Source organism: Stenella coeruleoalba (assembly GCF_951394435.1).
Source record: "Stenella coeruleoalba genome assembly, chromosome: 7".
Classification (NCBI taxonomy): domain Eukaryota; kingdom Metazoa; phylum Chordata; class Mammalia; order Artiodactyla; family Delphinidae; genus Stenella; species Stenella coeruleoalba.
Genome location: NC_137153.1, coordinates 104,250,606 through 104,276,313, shown reverse-complemented (window position 1 = coordinate 104,276,313; position 25,708 = coordinate 104,250,606). Strand labels below are relative to the sequence as shown.

Genomic DNA, 25,708 nt, shown 5'->3' with positions numbered 1-25,708 from the left:
AGAGAACAGCTCAAGGCCAAGAGAGGCAGCTTGCACTTCAGTGGGTATTAGAAGGACAGCAAATACTTAAGTGCTGTTACATCAAGCAAACTGATTCGAATCCTGGCTCTGCCATTTTCTAGCCTTGTGACCTAAGACAAATTACTTGACTTCTCTGAAACTTCATTTTCCCCTCTGTAAGATGGGTTCAATATAACCCGTTTCACCCGATCATGCACATATAATAATTAGCACAGTTTCTCCCATAGAGAGTAAGCACTCACTAAATGCTAACTCATAGATAGGCACAAGCTCTCTCACTCTTGGTCTCGCTCATGCACACACACACACACACGCACGCACATCATTCCCTGGGTACCAGGCTGCTGCAGTAAGTGCTGCGCCTGTATCCTTGGGCCAGCTCTATGAAGTTGGATCTAGTTCCACTATTTTGCAGATGATGAAAGTGAGGTCCATAGATGTGAAGTAACTCGCCTGATATGGCACAACTAGTAAGTAAAGCAAGGAAGTCCAGGTTTGAACCTAGATCTTTGACTCCAAAGCCTGTGTTCTTACATGTTCCGACTGTTTCATTTCACATCAGTCACCCAAGGTATCACAAGTTCTCTTCCTAATCCAAACCAAAGTCTTCAAAATGCATCAGGCTGATAAAGGGCCATTGTTGGGAAGCCCCCATACTGACTGAGTCACCGGATAACTCTGTGGCCTTGTGCTGGTGGATCCGTCCCCCAGATGTCTCTAGCAGAGAACTTCAACTCATTCCTCCCCCTGTGAAGGATTCTCTGACTCCCTCTATCCCCCAGTTCAGAAACATTCCATTTTCTTCTGTGCTCTCAAAGTTCTTTGTCATTTTTCTATCTCAATGAGTAATTCTAACTCATTGCACACTTGCTTTCGTGTATCTTTCTCACTCTTAAACTAGTTCCTGAGATCAAGGTCTGGGACTTATCTGTACATTCTCCATCTGGTGTCCAGAAGCTCAGAGTAAATGTGAGTTGAATGAAAGATCATATGAACAGCTCCCCTTTAGCAAAAAGCAGTCATAAAACAGATGCTGGACCAAGCACTCCCCATATGTTCTCTGATTTAATTCTCACAATCACCCCATAGGGTAGGTATTATTGTCCTCAGTTTATAGAGGAGGAAACTAAGCCTCAAGGTGATGATGCAATTCACCACCATCGTACTTAGACGGTAGAGTGGGGAAGTACACCAAATTATGCCCATTCAAAAGACATGCTCTGCCCTGCTCCAAAGTAAGTGAAGAAATTAGCTTTCTCTGTAACAGACCTCATCACTCCACTTCAAATACCACTCACACAGGTACGTAAAGGCACAACCACACTGAATGGCATCCCACTATTGGTCTTTACTTCTCTTAGGGTCAGTGTGACTTTACCTTTTCTTTTTTTTTTTTTTAATTTTTTTATTGAGGAGTAGTTGACCTACAATGTTGTGTTAGCCTCTGGTGTACAGCAAAGTGATTCAGTTATACAGATGTATATACATATTCTTTTTCATATTCCTTTCCTCTCCCTTTTCTTAATAGACACAGTTTCCTTCTCTGCTTATTCATGGGAGCATCACCGTGAATCTTGTCAGCTGTTTCTTTACTCAAAACCGAGGACAAAGAATGAGGTCTGTGATGAGAAGCCAGCAAGAGAAAATGCCAGGAAAGGGAGAGAGGACTGGAAGGAGAGCAAAAGGCCATGGAAGGACTGAGGATGGAAGTCAGTTCCCGCATCCCCCGCTGAGTGGGCCCCCCAAGAGCTGACCGTCCACAGCCCGAGTGAGCCGGGCCAAGGCCCTCCCCATGTGTCTCTGAGATCATTTCTCAATTGCTCTGCTATCCCAGCTCGCCAGGGATTAGTCTGGAAGCCACTGCCTCTGCCTGGGTCTGTGTGCTTGGCCCCCAATGCCCAGCCAACCCCAGAGCTGACTCAGTTGTCCCCTCTGTGGGCCCCTTTCACACTGGGTGTGTGCCATCCTGCCTAGTCATCCATTTACCTCTCACTGCAGAGTCAGGTTCATCTCGGCGGCCACAGCACACAGCACAGGGCCTGACGCAGAGCGGGGGCTTGGTAAACGCCTCCTAGCTTAAGTGGCACCGAGGTGCGCAGAAGAAAGCACAGGCTGCGGACTCAGATACTCATGGATGGGAACACTAAGCCTGCCACTTCGCCTTGCTCACATCTTAGGCAATTATAGCATCTCCCAAGTCTCCTTTTTCTCATTTGCAATTGGGAATAATAACTCCTCTGATTCAGCACTGCTGGGTGAATCACAGGAGATAATTCTAGTAAAAGCAGTTTATAAACTGTAAAGTGCTGATCAATATGCAATTCTCACTGTAATCAAGTCGTCTAATATCCCACTTTGAGAGCTGCCATTCTTAGATCTTCCTAGCCAGGGACCCATATTACAGGGTCAGAGTACACAGGCCTCCCAAAGATTTGCGTTATGTGTTCTGTGTGTTCCGGGTGGCTTCCACCGTCATCATTATAACCCACCTCTTGCATTCATCATTCATTCATTCATTCATTCATTCATTCATTTATATTGCTGCATTCAGAAAATATTAATTTATCACTTATTCTTTTCCAGGTTCTGTGACACAGCGAGCAAAGTGGTCATGGTGTCTGTCTCTTGATGCTTATAGATTCATGGGAGAGAAGGGGCATTACACAAACATTTACATATTACTGCTGTGACAGTCCTGAAAAAAATGGAAAGGACAGGAAATCAGGGAAGTATATAATGGAGAATGAAGTATATGTGCCTTTGTGTGTGTGTGTGGTGTGTCACATGTGTGTCATGGTAGTGGGCTTGGAGGCAATGCTTAAAACAGTGAAGACTTTCCCGAGGACTTGTCAATTAAACAGCCAGAAGAATGAGGATATAAGTGAGTTAAGTGTCTATGTGTGTGTGGTGAGTGTGGAAAGGCATGGGTGTGGGGAGGGAGGTGAGGATAGTTAGACAAACCTTAGAGTCAGAGGGATCAGATCTGCAGGAAAAAGACCACTAGGTAGGAAAGCTCTCGGCAGCTTGAAAGCTGTTTGGGGGACAGAAGGGAAAAGACACTTTTTGTAAAGTCTGAAATCTGTCTCACTTTCTCCTATTGGATTAGACTGATCGCCCCAGCTCCACAAAAGGAAGAAGGAGGAGGGAGAAGAAAGGGAAAAGGACACAGAGAAGGGGAGACGCAGGGGAGGAAAAGGAGGAGGAGAGTTCTGCAGTCCCTTGCAAATCAAGAGCATTATTCCTTACGGAATTTGCGGCTACCTACTGCCTGGGTCCCCTGTCTCATCAGTGGTCCTGCCTCATTCCATCGTTGGGGCTAAAAACATGGGAATGATCCTGATTTTCTCTCTTCTCTGTACCTTCAGCATCCAATCTACTTCTACTCACTAAATAAATCAGCTCTGATGTTGCCTCCAACCTGTCCTCCCTGCCTTAGGCCAGACCCTCTAACCTCAACGGTTACCACAGCCTCTCTCCACTGCCATCCCATCCATCTTTCTCCCCAGAAACAACTTGTGACTGATGTTTTTAAAACCTGCGTCTGCTTATGCTCTCCTCCGCTTAAAATCCTTTAATAGGAAGCTCTTGTCCTTAAGAAAAAGCCTACACTCTTTTTCTTGGCACCAGGACTAGCTACAGAATTTGCAGGGCCCCATGCAAAATGAAAATGCAGAACTTGTTAAAAAATTATTAGGAATTTCAAGACAGCAAGAGCAAAGCATTAAGCAAAGCACAAGACCTTTTCAAGTGCAGGGTGAGGGCAACTGCACAGGCTGCGTGCCCAGCAGGCAGACCCTGCCGGGCACTAACAGCCCCACACAAACAAGCCCCTGGCATCTCTCTGGTCCTGCTCAGATTCCATATTATTCCCCAGTAAGCCTTGCCCTTTATCATGACCTTTTTTTCCACCTTTTGAACAGTTTTTATCAAACAGAAGTTTTAAATTTTTTATTGATTTTTTTTGTTTTTCTTAATTGAAATATAGTTGATTGACAATGTTGTACCAATCTCTGCTGTACAGTAAAGTGACTCAGTTTTACACATATATACACTCTTTTTTAATATTCTTTTCCATTATGGTTTAGCTCAGGAGATTGTATAGTTCCCTGCACTATACAGTAGGACCTTGTTGTTTATCCATTCTAAATGTAATCGTTTCCATCTACCAACCCCAAATTCCCAGTCCAGTCCATCCCTCTCCCTTACCCCCTCTCCCTTAGCAACCACAAGTCTGTTCTCTATGTCTGTGAGTCTGTTTCTGCTTTGTAGATAAGTTCATTTGTACCATATTTTAGATTCCACATATCAGTGATATCATATGGTATTTGTCTTTCTCTTTCTGACTTACTTCACTTAGTATGATAATCTCTAGTTGCATCCATGTTGCTGCAAATGGCATTAGTTTGTTCTTTTTTATGGCTGAGTAGTATTCCATAGTATATATGTACCACATCTTCCTTATCCATTCATCTGCTATCATGCCCTTGTTTTACACATGCTGCCCCACCTGCATTCTCTTTTCCTTCTGGGTTAACAACTTCTTATCCATCAAGATTCCTCCATCTCCTTCCTACCCTGCAGGATATATGGCTCGACTCTGTGTTCCCACAGCCGTGGCTTTCCTTGCTAATAGCAATTATTGTACTTCATTGAACGTGTTTATTCCATATTTTCTCAACTAGATCTTGAGTTCTCCAATGGAAAGGACAAAGACTTTTAACTCTAGACCATGAGCGCCTAATGTTGGTAGTTTCTGATATCTGTCGAGTACTTACTTAATATCCTGAACTAATGGTGCTAAATACTTGATGCATATAATCTCATGTGGTCCATGTTATTATAATGGAAGTAGCTTACCCAAAGTCACAGCTAGGAAGTTGCAGAGACAGTACTCTGATTCCAAAGTCCATACTCTTAATCCATGTATTTTACCCACTCTCAAAGTGCCAAGCAAACAAACACACAAATACAGGATGTGGCAGGCTAAATAATGGCCCTATAAAAGACATCCTAACACTGGGAGCCTGTGAATATTACCCTATATGGCAAAAGTAGGATTTTTCAGATGTAATCAGGTTAAGGATTTTGAAATGGAGAAATTACCCTGGATTATTTGGGTGGGCCCTAAATGCAATCCCAAGTGTCCTTATAGGAAGGAGGTCAAAGGAAATTACAGACAGAAGAAGACAAGGCAATATGACCACAGAGATATAGATTAGAGTGATGTGGCCACAAGCAAAGGAATGCTGGCAGCCATCAGAAGCTGGAAGAGGCAAGATTCTCCCCTAGAGTCTTCCCTGCTTACGCCTTGATTTCAGCCCAGTGATATAATTTTTGACTTCTGGCGTCTAGAATTGTGAGATTATAGATTTCTGTTCTTTTAAGTCACCAAGTTAGTGGTAATTTGTTGCAGCAGCTACAAAAAACTACTGTGTAGGATAAACAAAGGTTTATTCAGAGGAATGAATAAATGGGTGGTGAATGTGTGGAAGAATGAATTGTACATAGATGATTCTTATCAAACACTCACACACACGCACACACACACACGCACAACTTCCAGCTCCCAGGGTAAGCATTTCTCCCATTGTACATATGAAGGAATTGGGGCTAAAAGTTCAAATGACTTTTATCAAATCACCAGCTAATGGGAAAAGGATGTGGGAGTAGACAGCCAGCCTTGTGATTCCTTGTTCTGAGTTTTTTCTACTGTAACCCATTTTTTTCCTTTCTCAGTAAGAAAAAAAATCAGCTTAAGAGAGATACAATCCATAGTAAATTTTCTACCTCAAACCTTGAATCTCTGTTTTACTCCACACTTGTGCCTACCTGATGTGCAATTTGTGAGCACAGCCCACAGATCCTCAGCCACCATCGTTATGAACCCCTTGCAAGTAAGGACCACCTCTTCTTTCTGACATTATTCCCGGTGCCAGGCACAAAATCTGGTACCTAATGACGGCGAATGTTAAAAGAAAAGAAGAAATGAATAAAAGAAATCCAGTACCAGACAATAAAATTGTAATTTAGTGTCTTGTTTTCCATTTCATTGTGACTTTTGATGCCCAAGTCACTAAAAATACTGGTAAAAAATGATCTCCAAACAAGGGGAAAACATTAGCTTGCATATAGTCATAGATGCGTCTCTCTTCACTGCCAACTGAGAATCCTTTGAAAGGAGACAGTGTGTTCCTGTGCCCCTGTATCTCTCATCTCATGGGAGGTATTCAACAAACCAATATTTACTGAAACTAAAGATGGATCAAACCCCTTCCTCTGCCCTGAGCAGGCAAAGCTTTCATGCTTCTGGGATACAAATCTGACTGTTCTCTTCCTAGGACTTGGCGTGACGGTTCCAATTGGAATAGAAGTAGCACTTGTATCGTTTCAGCCACCATGCATCTCCATCACTGTATGTAATTGAGAGCTAACTCTGGCTTCCTTGGGGAGGAATTAGGTATGGAAGATTCATGTCTTTGGGATGTGAATTTCCCAGTTGAAAGGCCTCTGTTAATTTATAGGAGGTCATAAATCAGCAGGAAAAGAAACATTGGCCCACAGTCCATGGAAGGAAAAGACATTCTCCAGGACCAAATGAAAACCAGGCCGCAAGCCTAAGGATGATTTAAGACCCTGGACTCCGTTATCTGTTCCTAGCTGATTTGGATTGCTTGGGACTTCTTTGCATCGGCCAGGAGAAGGGAAGGTTTTGCATTGACCACTGACCGTGAATGAGAGGGATACAAAATGTTATTCGTCTGACTATACGTTACAGATGCGCCATTTCTGCTCAAAAGAGTCATGCCATGCATTGCATCATTTACCATGATCCTGCCGATTGGCTGCAGCCATCATGGTCCTTGGGGCCAAGATTTGCACTTGTAAAGGACAGATCACATTCAGATATGGATTTAAAACTAGGATTCTTAGCTTGGGCCAAGGTGTTTAAAAGACTGCTCTTGTGGGCTGAAAGCAAGGAAGAATACAGGTGGAAGGAGTCTATGCTTATCTGGGACGTTGGTTACTAAGGTATATACAGAAGTCAAAACTCATCTAACTGACTGAATACTTCAGAACTGTGTATTTTAATGCATGTACGATGATCAGAAAAGGCCAGTGAAGTTGCTTCTAGATGCAAGAAAATGGTTATTTACTTATTAGAAACTAATTGCCTAGAAATGTAACTATCTCTGTGTAGTGTGTGATTTCCGATCAGGGCCAGAAATATTTCTTGAGCGCCTGCTAGTATGGGTCAAAATCTGTGTTAAATGCTAAAGATAGGAACTCCCTGCCCTCAAGGGGCTTCTGGGCCAGAAGGGGAGGCAAGGCATATGAACAGGCAATTATAATATAGTCTGGTAAGTGCTATGATGGAAGAAACACGGAGGAGAGGCTGTGGGAGCAGAGACAACCCATTCAACCCACTTGGAAGTCAAGGGTAGTATTCCTGGCACTCAAAGGATGAGTCGAAGTCTCCTAAGTCAAAGATCGGGGAGGGTAATTGGAATAGGGAAGGGAGATTTTGCAACGGAACAGACAGTAGTGTGAAATAACAGTTTTTTTGTTGTTTTTTGTGTTTTTTTAATCATTACGAATAGTCACGGGGGAGAGGGTTGGATCAAAAAGTATGAGGTTGGAGGGGGCAGTCAATGAGCCTGGAAATGTTTGTTAAGGAACAAATTTTTTCCAGATGAGAGTTTGTCTCAGCTGAGCTAAAGGAAAGTAAACTAGAGGCTGTATCCACATTTGCGTAGACACGGCGACAGAGGATACTATTTTGTTCTATTTTACCCTTTGAGATGGCAGATTAAGAAAAGAAGATAATGAAAACAGCATTAGATAGGGGTGAATGAGATAGATGGAAACCAGGAGACCTGGGTGCCAGGCCCTTCTCTTGCATGAAACTTGCTGTGTGACTTTGGGCAGGTCTCACCCTCTCTGAGCCTGTTTTCTCACCAGTCAGTTGGGGAGAATAATAGCTATTTCACAAAAGAGTGAGATGCAGAGATATATTGGGTAAAGCACTTTGGATACTGTAAAGAGGTTGTTTTGGTATAAATTCACTTACTTATACAATTGATGAGAGGTGCAGGAAGAAGTTGAATATATAAAAAGGAGAATATCTATATGAAGTTCTTTCCAACATTTCATTTTGATGTCCCTGGCAGATGACCCTGTGGGTGGCAGATAGGAAGACCTTCATGGGGAGGTGACTGCCTCAGTGATCATGCATATATCAAGCTAGACATTCAGAGAAGAGAACTAAGAATGCCCAAGAGAGGAAAGAGGCAGCACAGGGAGATGTGGGCTGCTCAAGTGCAAGGGCAGGGAATGGTTTGCGGACTTGCTGAATTTTGTGGCCCCTCGACAAGGTTCTTACAGATTTCCCCAGTGTGGTGGGACATTGAAATCATGTCACATCTCCTGCTCCAGGGCCTTCACACAAAGTGGGAGGCGGGCCTATAATTCCGTGGGCAGAGTCCAGGAGTGGGCATAGCATTTGGCCCTGCTGAGTAGCCCACAGGATACTAAGAGACGTTGAGCTCCTCCCCTGTGCCTTCACTGACCCGTCTTAATGCTCTGTTGAGACTCAAATCCTGTTTGTCAATGGAAGACCCCCAACCCTCACAGGGGTCCCCCATTGCTGTCCTGTGGGAGCCATCCAGTCCTGTCCGATTGATTGATTTCTCCGGATACGCTGAGGGTGGTCCTTGGGGGAAGGGGGCCTGGCAGGATATCCCCCCATATTCTTAGCTCATTTGCCACTGTGCCCTTGCCAAGTTTTGCTTCCCATTGCATTTCATCAGATCATTTCTTAGTCTGTCTCCTTAAGGCACATTCAAAGAATCTGAATTAAGCTTCAATCAAGCCCCTGACTTCGCCCAGAACGCATTGTTAGGGAACTGGCCTGCAAAGGCAGCCCGGGCGCTGTCCCAGACCCCGAACTCCCTTTCCTCTCATCCTCATGCTCCTTCTCATCATTCAATTAATCCTCAGCCAGTTTTCCTCAGTAGCCCCTACTCTCCTGGTCACTGGGCAAGCCCTTGTGTGTCTTGAACAGCTATGCCAAGAATCTGCCCATCAGAGCCCTTCTTTTCTGCTCACTGCAGCCATGAGACTTTTGTCTAATTATCTCTGGACCTGGAAGCAGTTTCATTTTCTGGAGAGGCACATAGGAGCTCCAGTCTCCAGCTTCTCGTACACCAAAGACAGACCCCCTATAAGTGCCTCCCGTCAAATGCTCCCCACCCCCACCCAAAGCAAATCCTTCTCTGAGACAAAGGAGAGAATAAACTTGCAATATCTTATTCACAAGTCATATATCAAAGTAGATGAGTACAACCCTTGTCTGCTTCCACAGCCTGCTCTAAGCTGACAGGTTGTTAGCAAACATTCTCGAAACACCAATAAGAGCTTTCATGATGTGGCTGTTGGGAACATGGGCAATGTCTGCCTATCAGAGGCAAGCAAACTAGCCCCACGTCTAATGAGTTATCTCCATCCCCACTGCCATCACTCCAGCTTAGGCCACGTTAGCTCTTACTTACTTGACCCACGACAGAAGCATCCCACATGGTCTCCCTGTCACCAGTTTTGCGCCCTGTCATCCATTCTCCTCTTGGCAGCTGGAGAGACTCTTTATAAATGTAAATCACATTTCATCTCCCCTGCTCCTACCCGAAGTCAAAACCCACTTAAGATAAACTTAACCTCTTTAGTTCTGCCTATAAAGCCCAGGGGCTTTGCTTTGTTCCTGCCTCCCTGTCCACACTTGACTCCTGTCACTCTGTCTCACCCACTCTGCCCCAATCATATCAGTACTCTTTCAGTGTCTCAAATTCCCAGACTGGTTCCCTGCTAAGAGCCCTTACAGTTGAAGCTTCCCTTTTCATGGGATAGTCTCTCTTCTGATGTTTATATACTAGGCTCCCTCTTACCATTCAGACTGAAGATCTTCAGAGGCGCTTTCTTTGGTCACCTAACTTAGATTACTTGACATATAGAATTAGGCAGAGCCATATGAAGTTGCTGTTTGGTGGGTTGAATATTGGAAGTTTCATAAGGAAAGCTCTGTGCCCATCTGTTTTATATAAGTAGTGAGATTTTATACACGTTTGTGTTGTTCACACTGTATTTATAGAGTACGTAGCATTGTGTCTGATACATAGTAGGTATTTAAGCAAAGGTAGTTGCTTTGCCAAGACTGTTGTCATCCCCTTCATCATCATCATCATCATCATCATCATCATCAAAGTCATGAAGAAGATGCAGAAGATGAGGAAGATGGAGAAGCAGAGGAAACCTCAGCATTAAACTGGTCTGGGATACAGGAGGTAAGAGGTCTGAAACTTAATCTTCCATTGCTGACAAACTCTGTGATCTTGGATAAAGCAGTATGTTTCAGACATAACACAAAGGTTGGATTTTCAAATGAGACTCACAAGAAACAAATCTCTTACCAAGTATCAAGCTTTACAAATCATTTCTAAGCTACAAGTAATCATGGGGCCCAGGGAAAGTGGGGAGAGGCTGGGACAGCCAATACCACTTCCCGGGCCCTTTCTTGTCATATTAGGACTTGCTCTGGCCCAGATTTAACACACAGGTCTCTAAAAGATGTATCCAAACACGTTGCTTACATGAAAGCCAGCTCTTTTAGTCACGAAACATTTCCATTTTATACTCCTGCAGTTACATAGCTTAGGTGACATTTTCCAGGGTGCCGTGCCCCGTGAATCAGTAGATTCCAGGTTTATTTACCATAAGCAATCCTAGAAGGGTGAGGTACAGGCTGCTAAAAGGATCCCAAAGATAGAAATTCTGCCACTAATAAATACCATCAGCGGTTTCCCCTGGAATCCTTAATAGCTTATTTACGAGGAGATTTGACCAGGTCACATTTCTTCCCCCAGGGTGTCCCCAGGAAAGGGAAAGACTATATCGCAGGCCTGTGTAACCCTTTCCTTCCCATTTTTGAAGGAGGCAATTCCCTCATCTGTAAAATGAAAAACTTGTTCCACATATCTGAGGACTTAAAGGGTTCTAAATGTCATTGAACTTGTGATAAGTGAGGCTATTTCCTGTCACAACATATACCAGGCAGAAGCCACATAAGTAGTATGTAGTAAAAGGGATTCCCCACCATGGGGACTGTTAAACTCAACCCTGGAAGCTCCTTCTTACTTCAAGATTACTGAGCAAGCAGGGTGTAATGAATGGGGTGTGAGCTCTGGAGTCAGAGAGTCCAGGGTTCGAGCCTCAGCTCTAGAATTTAGTGGCTCTAGGTCTTCTGGAAAGTAGCACAAGGCGTCTTAAGTCACTGTTTTCTTACCCATTTGCTCACAATGATGATATCTTCCTCCTGGGACTGCGCTGAGTTTCGAACGAGATGGTGTGTGTCATCACGTGCACCATGGTTAGCACAAAGTGGTTGAAGTCATTCATTCATTTATGCCATTGGAGGCTTCTACGATCTCCCAAGGCCTTGCTATATCTACAATGTCCACAGGGTACAAAAACAGAACAAGAGGATAAGAGGTAGGCACACTCTGCAGGGCGGCACAGATAGACCCCTAGTCAACCACACCTCTTTCCGTTTCCACTATCTTGCCTCTAGCTCCAACCCACTGCACACACAACACCCAGAGCAAACTTCTAAGCTGAACTCTGGGCATTCCACGGCTAAACATTCTCCAGCAGCTCCCCATCCCTTTCAGGAGAAATCCTAAACTCTGCCTCCCCGTATGCAAGGCTCTCAGGGACTAGGTGGCTGTCTTCCTTTCACTGAGCCCCCAGGTTAGTTAGGGTAGACAAAGTGCCGGAACAGATAATCCCCAAATTTCCACAGAATGACACAGCAAGAATCCATTTCTCATGCCTGCCACCATCTAACGTAGGTTGGCTGAGAAAGGGGTGATTGCTTCAGGCCATAACTCAGAGCCCTTGTTTCCTTTGGTCTCGTGGGTCACCCTCCTCTGGGTTCTCAGAGTTCTCTCTGTCTGCCAGAATATGGGGAAAGAGAGAAAGGATTGCTCACGAAAATGTTTATGGACCTGGAAGACATGCCTATCACCTCCTGCCCCATTCTGTTGGCTGGAAAAGGAAATCAGAATATTGCTCCATCTAACTTCAAAGGAGGCTGGAAAATTTGATATTGGTGATCATTCTCATTCTTCGCCCTCTTCCCTTACAATTGACATGGGAACAACACTAGACCCCTTCCATCATTCTGCCGTACCATTCAGGTCCACGTCTCCATGCTTCTGACCCTGCTGGTCTCTCTGTCAACAACTCTTAGGTAAACTTCTTTCTGTCTTTCAGTTCTTGTCCAAGCATTACCTTCTCTTCAAGTCTTCCTTTATTGGGTCTAGAGCTAGAGCGACTTGCTCATTCCTCCTTAGTATCTCTAGACTTGGCCCACACTGTCACTCTGTCCTGTGGTTTCTTTGTGTGCTGGCCTCCCCTCTAGAATTTCCACTCCTTCTGAGTAGAGTCCTGCTCAGGCATCTCATCAGTAAAGCCAGAAGAACATTCGCTCTCCGTATCACCTCACTGTAAAGAACTCATGAATTAATGGATATAAAGTTCTCAGTCTGGTGCTTGCTACACACGAGGACCACGCAATAAAAGACTAGTTTTTGCTGTTATCGTATCCTTTGGATCTATTCTGTGGATGGGAACAGAAATGCTCTCCCCTGACTTTAAGCAGCCTTGAATTAGGACAGAGAAATTTGCGCTGTGGGTACGTGGCCTCCAGGGAGTGGCCTGGACAGGCAGAGAGGCCTCGGTGAACTCCCATGGCCCTGGAAGTGTTCCTTGAGTGAGGTCTGGCAGGGGCAGAGAGAAGCTGACAGATTAAATGATTCAGTCTGCTTAGCAAAGCAAACGTGGTTCCAGGAAGTTAGAAGTAACGCAGAATGGAAGCTCCAACTGCCACTGGGTGGAGGATTTTTTTTTTTTTTCCAAATTCAATTTGTTTTCACTTGAGCTGCCTCATTTCATCAACACAGCTCTTTGGAACATTGGCTAAAGTCCCTGAAAAAAGTCTCCCTTTTAAAGTGTTTTTCTTTGTCCCACCCCCACCCCCCCAGGCCTTCTCCTTAGTCCCTCAAATGCAATAAAATTTAAACACTTGGAAACCTAGAGAAAGTCCCCACAAAACACCAGGTCAGCGTAGCGTGCATCAGTGTAGGCCTGCAGATTGGCTGGCGAAGGTGAGACTCTAGGGCTGGATGTAAAGTTGCCATGAGCAGCAGTGACTACAGTTCAGTCATTAGCCAAAATGGCCCTGTGGTTGATAAATGGCCTTCTCTTCACAAAGACCCTTTCATCCAGGTCAGTCCTGCGTGAGGCTCTCAGTGCCTCCGCATTTCAGCCTCAAGAGGAAGGAAGGGGAAAGAAACAGCCCCTCATCTGAAGCAGCACAGAAGGTTTCTCAATCAAGAGTCTGGGTTGCAACCCATTCTCTGCTTATGCATCTGGGCCATGGACACTCACTCCATTGCTGCACCAACATGACCGCATGACCAGGGCAAGGGCCAAAGTCAGAACAGGTCGTGCAGTTTCCTCCTTTATGACCTGGAACTTCTTTAAAAAGAGAACAATAAACCAAAGAACCCTGTTTGAACTGGCCCATGAACGAGTTTGAGATGGCCTAACCCTTCCAGTTCAGAACCAGCTAATTCCAGACCAGCTCTGGTTCCTTCCGAGTATGACGCACCCCAGTATTAGTTTTACTCCTCTCTGCTGGAGGGGAAATACATAATGTCAACAGAAAAAGACGACATAAAGAATATTTTTATTTTTCCTCTCTGCTGCCTCTTCACCTTTTTTTTTTTAGTCTTTATAAGAACTTGGCAGAGCTGATCAATTAAGCAGATTTTTCCACACAAAGAATATAAAGATTCATTGTAAACTGTAAGCAGGAGGTAACGTGACTATGGCAGTCTAGTTTAGGAAGATAATTTTATTTTTATTTAATTTTTCTCTCTAAAATATTAGACATCTAATGCCTACAGATGTGAAAAATTGTTTGCAAGAAAATACCAAAATGGTAACACCACCATTTTATTGGTATTTACAAAGAGACCAGCACTCTGCTGTAATCCTCACACAAACCTGTAAGATCTCTTTGTTCAGAGAAAACGGAAGCTCATAGAGGTGAGGAATTTTGCTCAAGGTCCTACAGAGAGAACGTGGCAAAGCCATCAATCAATCAACCTTGGCTTAGCGGACTTTAAAATCTACTCACACCTGTAACTATGAATCTCCTCTTCTCACCATGCCCTTCTTCACAATGGCGGTATGATCTGTATCTTGGGGCTGTTGGGAGGATTAAATAGAATCTACTTTCTGTACCTCTTTGGTGGTTGTATATGAAATTCTACCGGCATAGAGACCGACACCTCAGTTGTTTGGAGAAGTTTACGGCAACAGAGTGTTGCAGGGGGAGGGTGTAGAAAGAGAGAGCAGCATCTTTCTGGTTCCCATGCACCACGCTCACCCTCTGTTAGGCTGGGAACTTGGTCTTGCCACTGTGCTAACTATGTCAGAGGACTAGTGATAAGGCTTGGTTCTAGGGCCTCTCTCAATGTCTACTATATAACTGCTTTTCAGTAAATGTTGGTTAAGATGTCAGCTGAGGTTTCTTGACGTTTGAGATCTTAGCAAAATTAGCTAGACGCCTTCCCCACCTGTGCAACCTGTGGACATCCAAGGCTTCTTCTCCACTACTTTTGCAAATTTTCAGGAACCCAGGAGCTTCTTGTCTCTAAGGATCTTGTTTCTAGATGGATATCTTTGTTCTCTTCCATAAAGACCCAGCCTGGGGGCAGGGGCAGGATACAACTATTTCTTTGAGTCTCTGAAACTCCACTCACACATCTGTGGAAAGAGTAGACTTCACTCAATACTAGAGAGAGGGCCTCCAGCAAAGAAATATCTACTGTCATCATGAAAACAACTGTGAATGGAACAGAATATCACCCATCTAGAAATGTCCTCCAACCACCTCACTACCAAGATAGTCCATCGATCCTCTATAGCATCCAGTATCAACCTCTCTCTGTTTTCCTAACTTCTCCATTCTTGTCCTATGTCCTCCCTTATTTCATGTCAATATTCATCTCTGAACCATTCCATTTAAGGAACAAAATTGATAAATACATTCCTAACCCACAGAAAGCTGACACTCTCATCCATGATCTTTTGGCATTTACCAACGCCCACACATTGAAGATCTCACTTACCTCAAAAGGATTAATTAATCTCCACCTACCCTTCTTCCCAGGAGGCATTCTAATACTGAATATTAGGATAATAGATAAATAACAAAAATGTCTATACCTCTTAAGTTACACCAGGCACTGTTTCAAGCATGTTGTATTTATTATCTAATTTAATCCTCACAACTCCATGAGATTGTTATTCTATTCCCATTTCACAGATGGGAACTGTGGCAAAGAGAGGTTAAGCAACTTGTTCGAGGTCACGGAGATAGTGGTAGACCTGTGATTCAGTCTCTGACAGTCTGATTCTGGAGTCTGCGCTATTAATGTCTTTAGACTTATCAGACAGAGAGAAAGATGGACAGCCAGATATTTCCCTCTCTCAACTCAGTATAAGATAAAGTAATGTATTTATTTACAAAACAAATGAATGAGTAAAATTTGAAGAAAAACTTGGGGGTTTTGGAAAATGTGTAAAAAATGTTAACCACAAAAAGTAGGACAGAAACTGTCAGGGTTAAAAAAAATAATAAGATCTAAGAGGGTAGTTGCAGAAGGAACAGAGGCAGCCCCTGGGACAAGCAAGCATCAGGAACATTGATCAGACTCCGGGAAGTTATGTGCAGGCGTTAAATTGGGTCAGGGAAGGATTGTGTTTTAAATCGTATAATCTGTCTTCCATACCAGCAGGAAAAGCACCATGGCCGCTGCACAGACTGCTTCCTTTTGGAGGCCTTTGGGAGGAGATGGAGGTTGTAAAGAGACAGGAGGAGAGTGCTCTCCGCCGCATGAAGAAGACTCAAGTGGGTGCAAAGTAAGGGCCCCTCATCAGAGGAGTAAAGTCAGGAAGTTTTCCACTTCCAAGCAATCTTTGTTTCCTACTTGGAAAGCACTGTAGTGCATCTACATCTGGACAGTGATGTCTGTTATAAGAGTACAGCTCTCTAATCAAAAGTCAATGGACTGTGCAACCAGGGCTGGGGTGTCTTAACGAGTTCGGGGAGTTACAGTTCTCTCCCAAGCCTCCTTTTTCAAAACACTTTGCTCCTGTTGACAAAGGAAAAGTTCAATCATCCTGAATTTCCAGACCCATTATTAAGGAAGAGAAGGAAGATGACTCTGGTGGTTAGGTTCTCTGACATTTGACATGGTTTAAAGATCTATCTTGAGGAAAAAGTTCTCATTTACTGAATGACTTCATCTTTGCCATATGGCAAACTCTCATACCCTCACCTTTCCCTCTACCCAGACTAACTGAAAGGTTACCTCATTAAGCACAGTATGTACTTTCTTTGGGGACTCCAGCATGACATACACCCAGAATTATAACGGCAATAATGATACTCTTTGTTAATTACTATATGATTACACCATGCTGTTTGGCAAGCATAATCTCATGGAAGTTCGAAGACAGCTCTGAAGTAAACAATACTGTCTCCATTTTAGAGTTGAAGAAACCAACGTGCAGAGAAGTTCCCATGAGCAGCGGGGAATGACAGAATTTGGACTCAACCCAAGTCCGGCTGATTCCAGAGCTTTAATTACTGCACTAATTGCTCCAGCTGAGACACGCCACCAACACTGGTAGAGAAGGCAGCAGAGTTCTCACTGCCACCACCACCAGGCTGTCTGCTCCCTCATCTGCCTGAAAAGGCTCCCATCACCTAAACGCCTCTATCTACTCTATTTGTATCAGTGATGTTCAGCCCTGAAACTCTTCATGGACCCAACACATTAAGGCTACGCCACAGACACCCAAGTGGAGGCTCTTCTTCTTTCCGACTCCCACGTTGTGAAAAGTTGCAGGTTTGTGTCCTCTTTGCTTCTAACAGACCCCTTCTGGGTTAGATTTCCTCAGACCTCTGCACAGATCCCACTCACTGGAGATGTTCACCTTGGGGTTTTGCCTCACCATACCCCTTGGCACTGTCACCCTATACATTCTGTCCTAGTTACTCCTCCTGATGCTTTGAAGATCCAGCCGTCCAGGCTTTCTGCCCACCCCACGTAGTACTTTCATCTTTAGTGACTTCAGCATGGGATAATTCAACATCCTGGCCTTTCAGATTCCTTACCTTCTTTATTTCCTATGATCTTGCCCATCTTTCCACCTTATCTCAATTTAATTATCCCCAATATATCATTTTATAAACCTTCTAGGGACTTCCAGTTTACAAATGCCTCTACTTGCTACTTATCTCCCAGGAGTCCCTTATTTTCACTTCCTTCATTATCCAGCTAAGATTACATTCACATCACAGCCATTACTTTTCTCAAAATCCTCATTTTTTTTGCTTTGTAAGGATCTCACAGAGTCCTGTGTAGACCAAAACCTGAATGAATTCAGCTTGCTCTTCTCTGTACTTGCACTTGGGTTACTGGGTAACTTGGGGGGGGGGGGCGGAAATCACTCTGAACCGGAAACAGTCTTAATTCATGGTCCCCAACCTTAACTGGGCCTTTAGTGATACCCAGGAGTCCCATCATGTTTCAATAGAGAGTCCTTCCCCCTTCTGCACGGCAGCTATTTCGAAGTGTCACCTCTTCTCTAAAATGCATGACCCTCATTTCATCCTTAGTTTCCCTATGACCTTGCCTCCCACAGAAAAATAGAAGACACGGGTCAAAATTCCTTCAACTTCCTGCCGTAAAACTTACACATTTGCATCTTCACTCACCACCTCCCTTCTCCCCTCTTGATGGCCTGGAAGAAATATCCTTTGTTCTACTGAAAACTGGATCCCATCCATTACTGCCGTCTCAGGAATGTTACTCCATCCATCTCCCCCTCCCTACTGGCTGCATCCCATGAACATGTGGGCAAGGCACTGCCTCCAATTCCCCAGGTCCTCCTCCAGATTCCACATTTTCTGTCTTCTCTGTCACGGAGAAGTTTCCCTGAAGTGTACTGAATATCTCCATTTCATCCCCTCCCACTTGCTCCTCAGGCCTCTGTATCTGGCTTCCCCACCTTCACACCACTGAAGCTATACTTGAAAAACTGACCCATTACCTCCCTCTTTTAGATTGCATGTGCAATTTTCACCTTTCTTCTCGCTTGACTTTTCTGCACTTTAATACCGTTGGTCACTCAAAGCATTCTCTTTCCTTCATTTCTGAGACATGGTATTCTATTTATTCTCCTAGCTGTCTGGCTATTCCTTCCTTTTTTAATCTGGGGCCATCTTGTTTCCCGTTTCCATCTCCCTGGTTGATCTCATCCTCTATTGTGATAGGTTCGTACCTCCTAAACCTGCATCTCTCCTTCTGGTCAGTTTTCTGTGCTCCAGACTTTTATATTCAATGATCTTCTACCGATTGTACTGGGATGTCTCACAGGCACTTTGTAGTTAACACTCATAAAACACATCCCCCCCCTTCACTACACCCATTCCTTGTGCTCCTGCATTTCAGTTTCAGTGAATAATGTCATCCTTTGCCCAGTTTCTCAAGCTAGGAAAGTAACAACGCCCTTGTCCTCTTGCTTTGCCTTAGCTCCCACATGTAAGAATTATGAGATTCTATGAATTCTGTTTCTCAGCTGTATCTTGATTATACCTGCTTACATCTTGCTTCAGTTTCACTCACAGGTCACCACCTGCTTTCTTACTCCAGGTTTCAGGTGCATGTTATCCTCCCTTTGGATCACTGCCCACATGCCTCTGTTTGCTTAACTTACATATATTTTTCCATCATATTTGCATTCTATTATCTTTAATAAAAAGCCTTTTGTACCCCCAGGGCTGGGCTGTATACCACTTCTCTGTGTACCTGTAGCATCTTGTGATTATCCCCATCATATCAGTTACACTGTATTTTAATTGTCTGTTTACTAACCTGTCTTACCACCCACTGTCTAGTTTATAACTTTGTCTTTAACTCCTAGCCCAAACTTTGACATATAATAAGTGATTATTCAATATTTGTTCAATGAATGATTTATTTTTAAACTATAACTTTGTTTTCTATTACTTGTGCAGTGGCATACAAATTCATATTACTCAATGAGTATATGGCTGTTCTTTTAAAAGTCAGCTTTATTGAATTATAATTTACATATGATAAAATTCACTAATATTAAGTGCAAACTTCAGTGAGTTTTGACAAATGTATATAGTTGTATAACTAACACTACAATAATAATATAAAAAATTTCTACCACTGCAAAAATTACCCTTGTGACTGTGCAGTAAATCCCTTCCCTTCCCATGGAACTCCTGGGAATGACTTATCTGTTTCTATCACTATAGTTTTGCCTTTTCTAACACTTCATGCAGTTGAATTCATATGGGGAGCAGTCTTCTGAGTCTGGCTTCTTTCACTTAGCATAATGTTTTTGAGGTGCATTTATGATATTGTGTAACATCAGTTCATTCATTTTTATTGCAGAATAGTATTTCACCATTTGCATAGACCACAAATTGTTTATCCATTCACCAATTACTGGGTTGGCCAGAAAGTTCATTCAGTTAATGAATATGCTGTTCAGTATACCAAGTTCTTGGTAAAAATGAAAAATGTCTTTTATTTGTACTTAAAACCGAATGAACTTTTTGGTCAGCCCTATATATTTAACTCATTTCCCATTTGGGGTTGTTATGAAGAAAACTGTTATGAATAAGCACAAATCTTTATGTAAACGTGTTTACATTTCTCTGGGGTAAACACCGAGGAGTGGAATTGCTGGATCATAGGGTAAATGTTTGTTTAACTTTATAAGAAACTGCCCAACTGTTTTCCAAAACATTACGCATTCCTGCTAGCAACATCTGAGATTCTAGTTTCTGCCCTACTCACCAAAACTTAATGTCGGTCATTTTTTTTTTTTTTTTTTTGGCACACGGGCCTCTCACTGTTGTGGCCTCTCCCGTTGCGGAGCACAGGCTCCGGACGCGCAGGCTCAGCGGCCATGGCTTACGGGCCCAGCCGCTCCGCGGCACGTGGGATCCTCCCGGACCGGGGCACGAACCCGTGTCCCCTGCATTGGCAGACGGACTCTCAACCACTGCGCCACCAGGGAAGCCCCTAATGTCGGTCATTTTAACTACAGCCATTATAGTGGTCGTGTAGTGAGATCTCTTTGCAGCTTTAGTTTTTATTTGCCTGATGACTCGTGATGTTGAGCATATATCCATAGGCTAATATATTGCCCATTTGTGTGTTCTTTTGTGAAGTGTCCGTTAAAATTTTTGCCTGTTTTTATTTAGCTGTTTTTTTTCAGTTGTGTCAATATATTCTAGATAAAGTCCTTTGTTAGACATACATATTTCTTTCCATTCTATTAACAATATCCTTTGAAGAGCAGAAATGTTTATATTAGATGAAATATAATATTTTTTGTAGATTTTATTTTTTCTATCCTAAGAAAAATTTTCCTACATCAGGTAGCAAAGATTTGATTCCTATATTTTCTTCTACTTTGAGCTACAACATTTAGGTCCATGATCCATTTCTAGTTATCTTTTGTATAATTTGTGAGATAGGGGTTAATTCATTGTTTTCTATATGAATATCCATTTGATCTAGCATCATTTGTTGAAAGTCAACTCATGCTCTCATTAATTACATTGGCACATTTTCCAAAAAGCAGTTGATGTGTATAAGTGGGTTTATTTGGGGTCTCAGTTCTGTTCCACTGATATCTGTATCTCCCTTTATGTCAATAATATGTTGTATTAATTAATGTATTTGATAGTAGGTATTGAAATCAGGCAGGGTAGTTCTATCACCATTGTTCTTTTTCAGAATTACTTAGGCTAGTCTAGGCTTTCAATTACTTTGTGAATTTCAGGAACTTCACATAAAATTCTATATAAAAAAAACCTGCGGGGAAATTGATTGCTACTGTATTGAGTCTACTGATCAATTTGAGAAGAACTGCCACCTTATTAAAATGTATGATCTATTAACATGGTACATGTCTCTATTTACTACTGTCTTTTTATGTAAAATATTCTGTAATTTTAGTACACATCTCACACATATTTGGCTAAGTAAATTTGCAGTCCTCCTTTCCAAATATATGTACATTCCTTATAGCCATTCTGGAAGGCAGTATTATGACCCACATTTTATAGATGAGGAAATTGAGGCTCAGAGAAGTTCACTGACTCATATAAATTTACATAGTCGTGGTATTTGTAAACAGTCACAGGGTTCTTATGAAAATGCCCTGTGGTCCCATCCCCAAAGCCCGTGAAATGTCTTGTCTCCCTCTCCCATCCCCTTTCCTACATACCCTTGCTCTGGACCAGAGTTTCTGTGCCATTGACTTATAAGGGACTCAAATCTCTTCCAATGCCCTTCAGACTAATGCTTTAGTTCAAATGTCTTTTTTCTTTTGTGGTTTTTATCTCTGAATGCTATGTTTTGGATTATACTCAGAACCATGACTTATATCCCACTGGTGAACATTTTTATTCTAACTCCTTTCTCCAACATATTTAGCCCCTCAGCCCTCAGCCCTGGCCCCCGTCCACATCCAGAACCCACCACTCAGTGTGTTCCAACTGTAGGATCCAGAACTTGAGTCAGGCTATGCTTGGTCTTAAAGCCCATGATTCTCCCTTTCCTCATTCTGATTTGTAGAACCCGTCTCTGTCCCCAACATACTGTATTTTTTTAAGCAACTTAAACTCACCTCTAGGATCTTATGTTTTGATATATGTCATTTCAGCCAAAAAGCATGAGGCAAGAGGAATAACAAAGTTCTTTGTCTTCAACCTCAGAATCTAGTTTAGATTTCTACATTCAGTTTGTGCCAGATAAAAACCTCAAGGTATGCAGGTGCTAATGGAAGGATGTCTGCCAGCCCATTGAAACAGTGCAGTGAAGGCAAAAGCTATCAGATTTCCTAAGCAGACCTCAAGATCTATACCTTCCCATGTTTTCCTGCCTTAAGCAACTCCTGCATCACACACAGCTGCTTAATGCAATCATGTTTAGAACAGAACGGTCCTCACCTATGCAGTGCCTCATATGATACTGTGATTTATAAGAAACATGTATATTTGATCATTCAGATGACAAAAAGATATTTCTCATGTATATTTGGTCTTCATTCACAGTTCCTGCCTCACAGCTCCCCTTGGAATCTCCTGAGTGATGAGAGCAATGGGGGCATCTTTTGTTATAGTATTGGGTCTCTTGTCCTCAGTTCCTGAAAACTCTTCAGGGTTATAAAGGTGAAATGGGTGTCTTATTATTCATAACAAGCTCCTTTCCACCACAGCTGGCTTTATATTCATGAAGATGACTTTTTGGAAAGCACCTAAAGATGGAGGCTGGTTGCCAGGGAAACCAAGCAGGAATAGAGGGTTGGAACTTTCAGTCCCACCCCCTGGTTTCTAGGGAGGGGAGAGAGGCTGGAGGCTGAATCAATCACCAATAGCCAATGAGTTAACCAATCATGCCTATATAATGAAGCCTCCATAAAAACCCAGAAGAAGGGGTTTTGGAGAGCTTCTGGGTTGGGAAACCAGAATGCTTCCATAGGCACCATGCTGGGTCCCAAGCTCCATGAAGACAGAAGCTCCTTTGTTTAAGACCTCATCCTAGGTATCTGTTCATCTGGCTGTTGATTCATATCCTTTAATACCCTTGGTAAAAAAGTCAATAGCCTAGTAAATAAACAAGTTTCCTGAGTTCTGTGAACCGTTCCTGCAAGATCACTGAACCCAAGGAGGGGGTCATGGGAACCTTTGATTTATAGCCAGTTGATCAGAAGTACAGGTAACAAGTTGGACTCGCATCCTGAGTTAGAAGGCATCTTTGGAACCTCCAATTTGTAGCCCAGAAACACAACCGGGGCTTGCAACTGGCCTCTAAAGTGGAGGGTGCTCTTGTGGGACTGAGCCTTTTACCTGTGACATCTGAGGCTATCTCTGGGTAGTGTCAGAATTGAGTTGATCTGAACTCACATCAACTTGCACACCCTACTGGTGTCCAAGAATTGCTTGTTGGTGTGGGAAAGCCTACACACACACACACACACACACACACACACACACATTGGAATTAGGCCTAGGAACAAAACAAAGACCCTTCCAGTTAAGAATAACTCCAGAACCAATCAGAAACAGTGTTTCTTTAAGACCAACAGCCAGATTTCTATGCAACCCAGTCGATTTCTTTTAGGGTTCTTTCCTTCCACAAAGGAGAATGCTGCAGATTAAGTGAGACTGCATATGCCAAACCCAGAGCACAGTTCTGTCACAAATTCAATGGTCTGAACATGGAAGTTTCTTCTCCTCTGAGCCTGTGTCTGTTTAAGCTGTGGTCTGCTTTCATTTTACACTAACATGGAGTGGACAGCCAACACCTGATCATCTTGTCACAGCAGCCACTGAGGGCAAGTCAACCTGAGCATCCAGCTTTGCGAGCCACAGTCAATAGCAATTTGGAGGCACACATGTGACTTGCATCGGAAATGGTGACATGACCTGGGCTCTCAAGAGGAAACCTAGGGCTTCCCTGGTGGTGCAGTGGTTGGCAGTCCGCCTGCTGATGCGGGGGGCGCGGGTTCGTGCCCCGGTCTGGGAGGATCCCACATGCCGTGGAGCGGCTGGGCCCGTGAGCCATGGCCGCTGAGCCTGCGCGTCCGGAGCCTGTGCTCCGCCACGGGAGGGGCCACCGCAGTGAGAGGCCCACCGTACCGCATTAAAAAAAAAAAAAAAAAAAAAGGAAACCTAAAATAGACTTTAACTTCACAGGAAACAAGGATCTACTCTACCCAGCTCCTCCCCAAGCCCCCTTAGTTTCTGCCTTTCTAAAGCTTCCACAGACCCCCAATGCATCCCACTGTTCCAGCCTCTCATACCTTTGCACTAGTGATTCTCTGAGTGTAAATATTACCTTAAAACTCATTTCCAGGCACCACTTCCAGGAAGACTTCACAGACTTTGAACTGGGACCATGTGCCCGAACTTTGTGTAGTAGTTCCTGCTTATCTGTGGCAAAATATTTTCCAGGACCCCCAGTGGGTGTCTGAAAACATGGATAGTATCAAATCCTATAAATATTATGTTTTTCCCTATATGCACATACCTATGGTAAAGTTTAGTTTATAAATTAAGCACAGTAAGAGATGAACAATAATAACTAATAATAAAATAGAACAATTATAATATATTATATATACAGTATAGTGTCATAAAAGTTATGTGAATGTGGTCTTTTGCTCTCTCTTTCAAACTATCTTACTGTACAAATTTAATGCTTTTTCCAGCTTAACTAAGCACTTACCATGCACTGTGGTAGTAATTGTGGCAGTTTGAGGTGTGACGGTACAACTAGAACAAATTTCTTTTTCCTTCTTCACAATTTCATGGGTAGAAGATTCTTTCTTGCCTTAGATCTTAGCAACCTCAGCATATGATTTTTTTTCTTTCCTTATTAAGTTGAGAACTTTCACCTCTCACTTAAAGGAAGAACTTTACAGCCTCTCTTTGGCATATCTAAACTGCCAGCATCACTACTCATGTGCTCTGGGGCCATTATTAAGTAAAATAAGGGTTCCTTGAACACAAGCACTGCAACACCATGACCGTCGATCTGATTACCTGGGTGCCTACTTAAGTGACTAACTAACGGGATACGTTGGACAAAGGGATGATCCAAGTCCAAGGCAGGACAAAGTGAGAGGGTGGGAGATTTCGTCACACTACTCAGAATGGTATGCAATTTAAAACACGAATTGTTTATTCTTGGAAATTTCCATTTCATATTTTTAGACTGTGGTTGACCATGGATAACTGAAACCACAGAAAGTGAAACCGTGGATAAGGGTGGGACTACTGTAATTCCACAGCAGACATCTTTATCACAACATCTACCACACTGTACTATAATTACATATTTACTTATTTCTTTTTCTCACTGGGCCATGAGCACCAGGAGAGCAGGGGCTGTATTTTGCTCTTTTCTGTATCCCCAGTTCCCAGCAGAGTGGCACACTTTTGGTGATAAAAACGTGAGTTAGGGAAACTAAGATGAAAAAGAGAATGATATAGCAGATGGGAAAAGAAATGAAGACAAAAAGAAGTCAAGGGAAGAAGAGAAAAAATACAGGTAGGAAAGATAGAAAAATGAAAAGAGCAGTCAATTAGTCCAAGTTTTGAAACGTCCTTGTCATCACTGAGTGATTGGGGAATTTATGGAGACTCTTAACGTCAGATTGGTCCTCTCCAAAATGGTGATAATAATACCTCAGAAAGTTATTACCCAAAATAGTAAAAAAAGAAAAAAAAACCCAGAGAGTTGCTGGCATGATCCAATAAAATAATATCTTTAAATATCCAACACAGTGTCTTAACAATAGTGTTTAATATTGCATTCTTTATCATCATCATCATCACCAGTACCTCAAGGTTGTTGGACTGAATAATTCAAGTACAGGTGTTATCAGTGGGATTAGCACTAAGAGATCAATGATAATAGTGATAATCACCATTATAATAATT

The 25,708-nt window shown here is 42.9% G+C and overlaps 3 long non-coding RNA genes across 3 annotated transcripts in view; 1 reads left to right on the top strand and 2 right to left on the bottom strand.

Annotated features, from left to right (window-relative positions):
- Positions 1 to 2,435, top strand: part of LOC307188628 — a 206,285-nt gene extending 203,850 nt beyond the window's left edge. Inside the window, exon 3 of the long non-coding RNA XR_013829029.1 lies at positions 1,550 to 2,435. This is a non-coding gene — a long non-coding RNA (uncharacterized lncRNA). The remainder of the gene's footprint in view (positions 1 to 1,549) is intronic.
- Positions 1 to 25,708, bottom strand: part of LOC307188627 — a 211,033-nt gene that overhangs the window by 18,149 nt on the left and 167,176 nt on the right. The window lies entirely within an intron of this gene.
- LOC307188626 lies at positions 2,428 to 15,004 on the bottom strand. The gene is made up of 3 exons (XR_013829027.1): positions 14,715 to 15,004; positions 11,354 to 11,515; positions 2,428 to 5,973 (listed from the first exon to the last, which is right to left on the bottom strand). It is a non-coding gene; the product is annotated as an uncharacterized lncRNA (long non-coding RNA).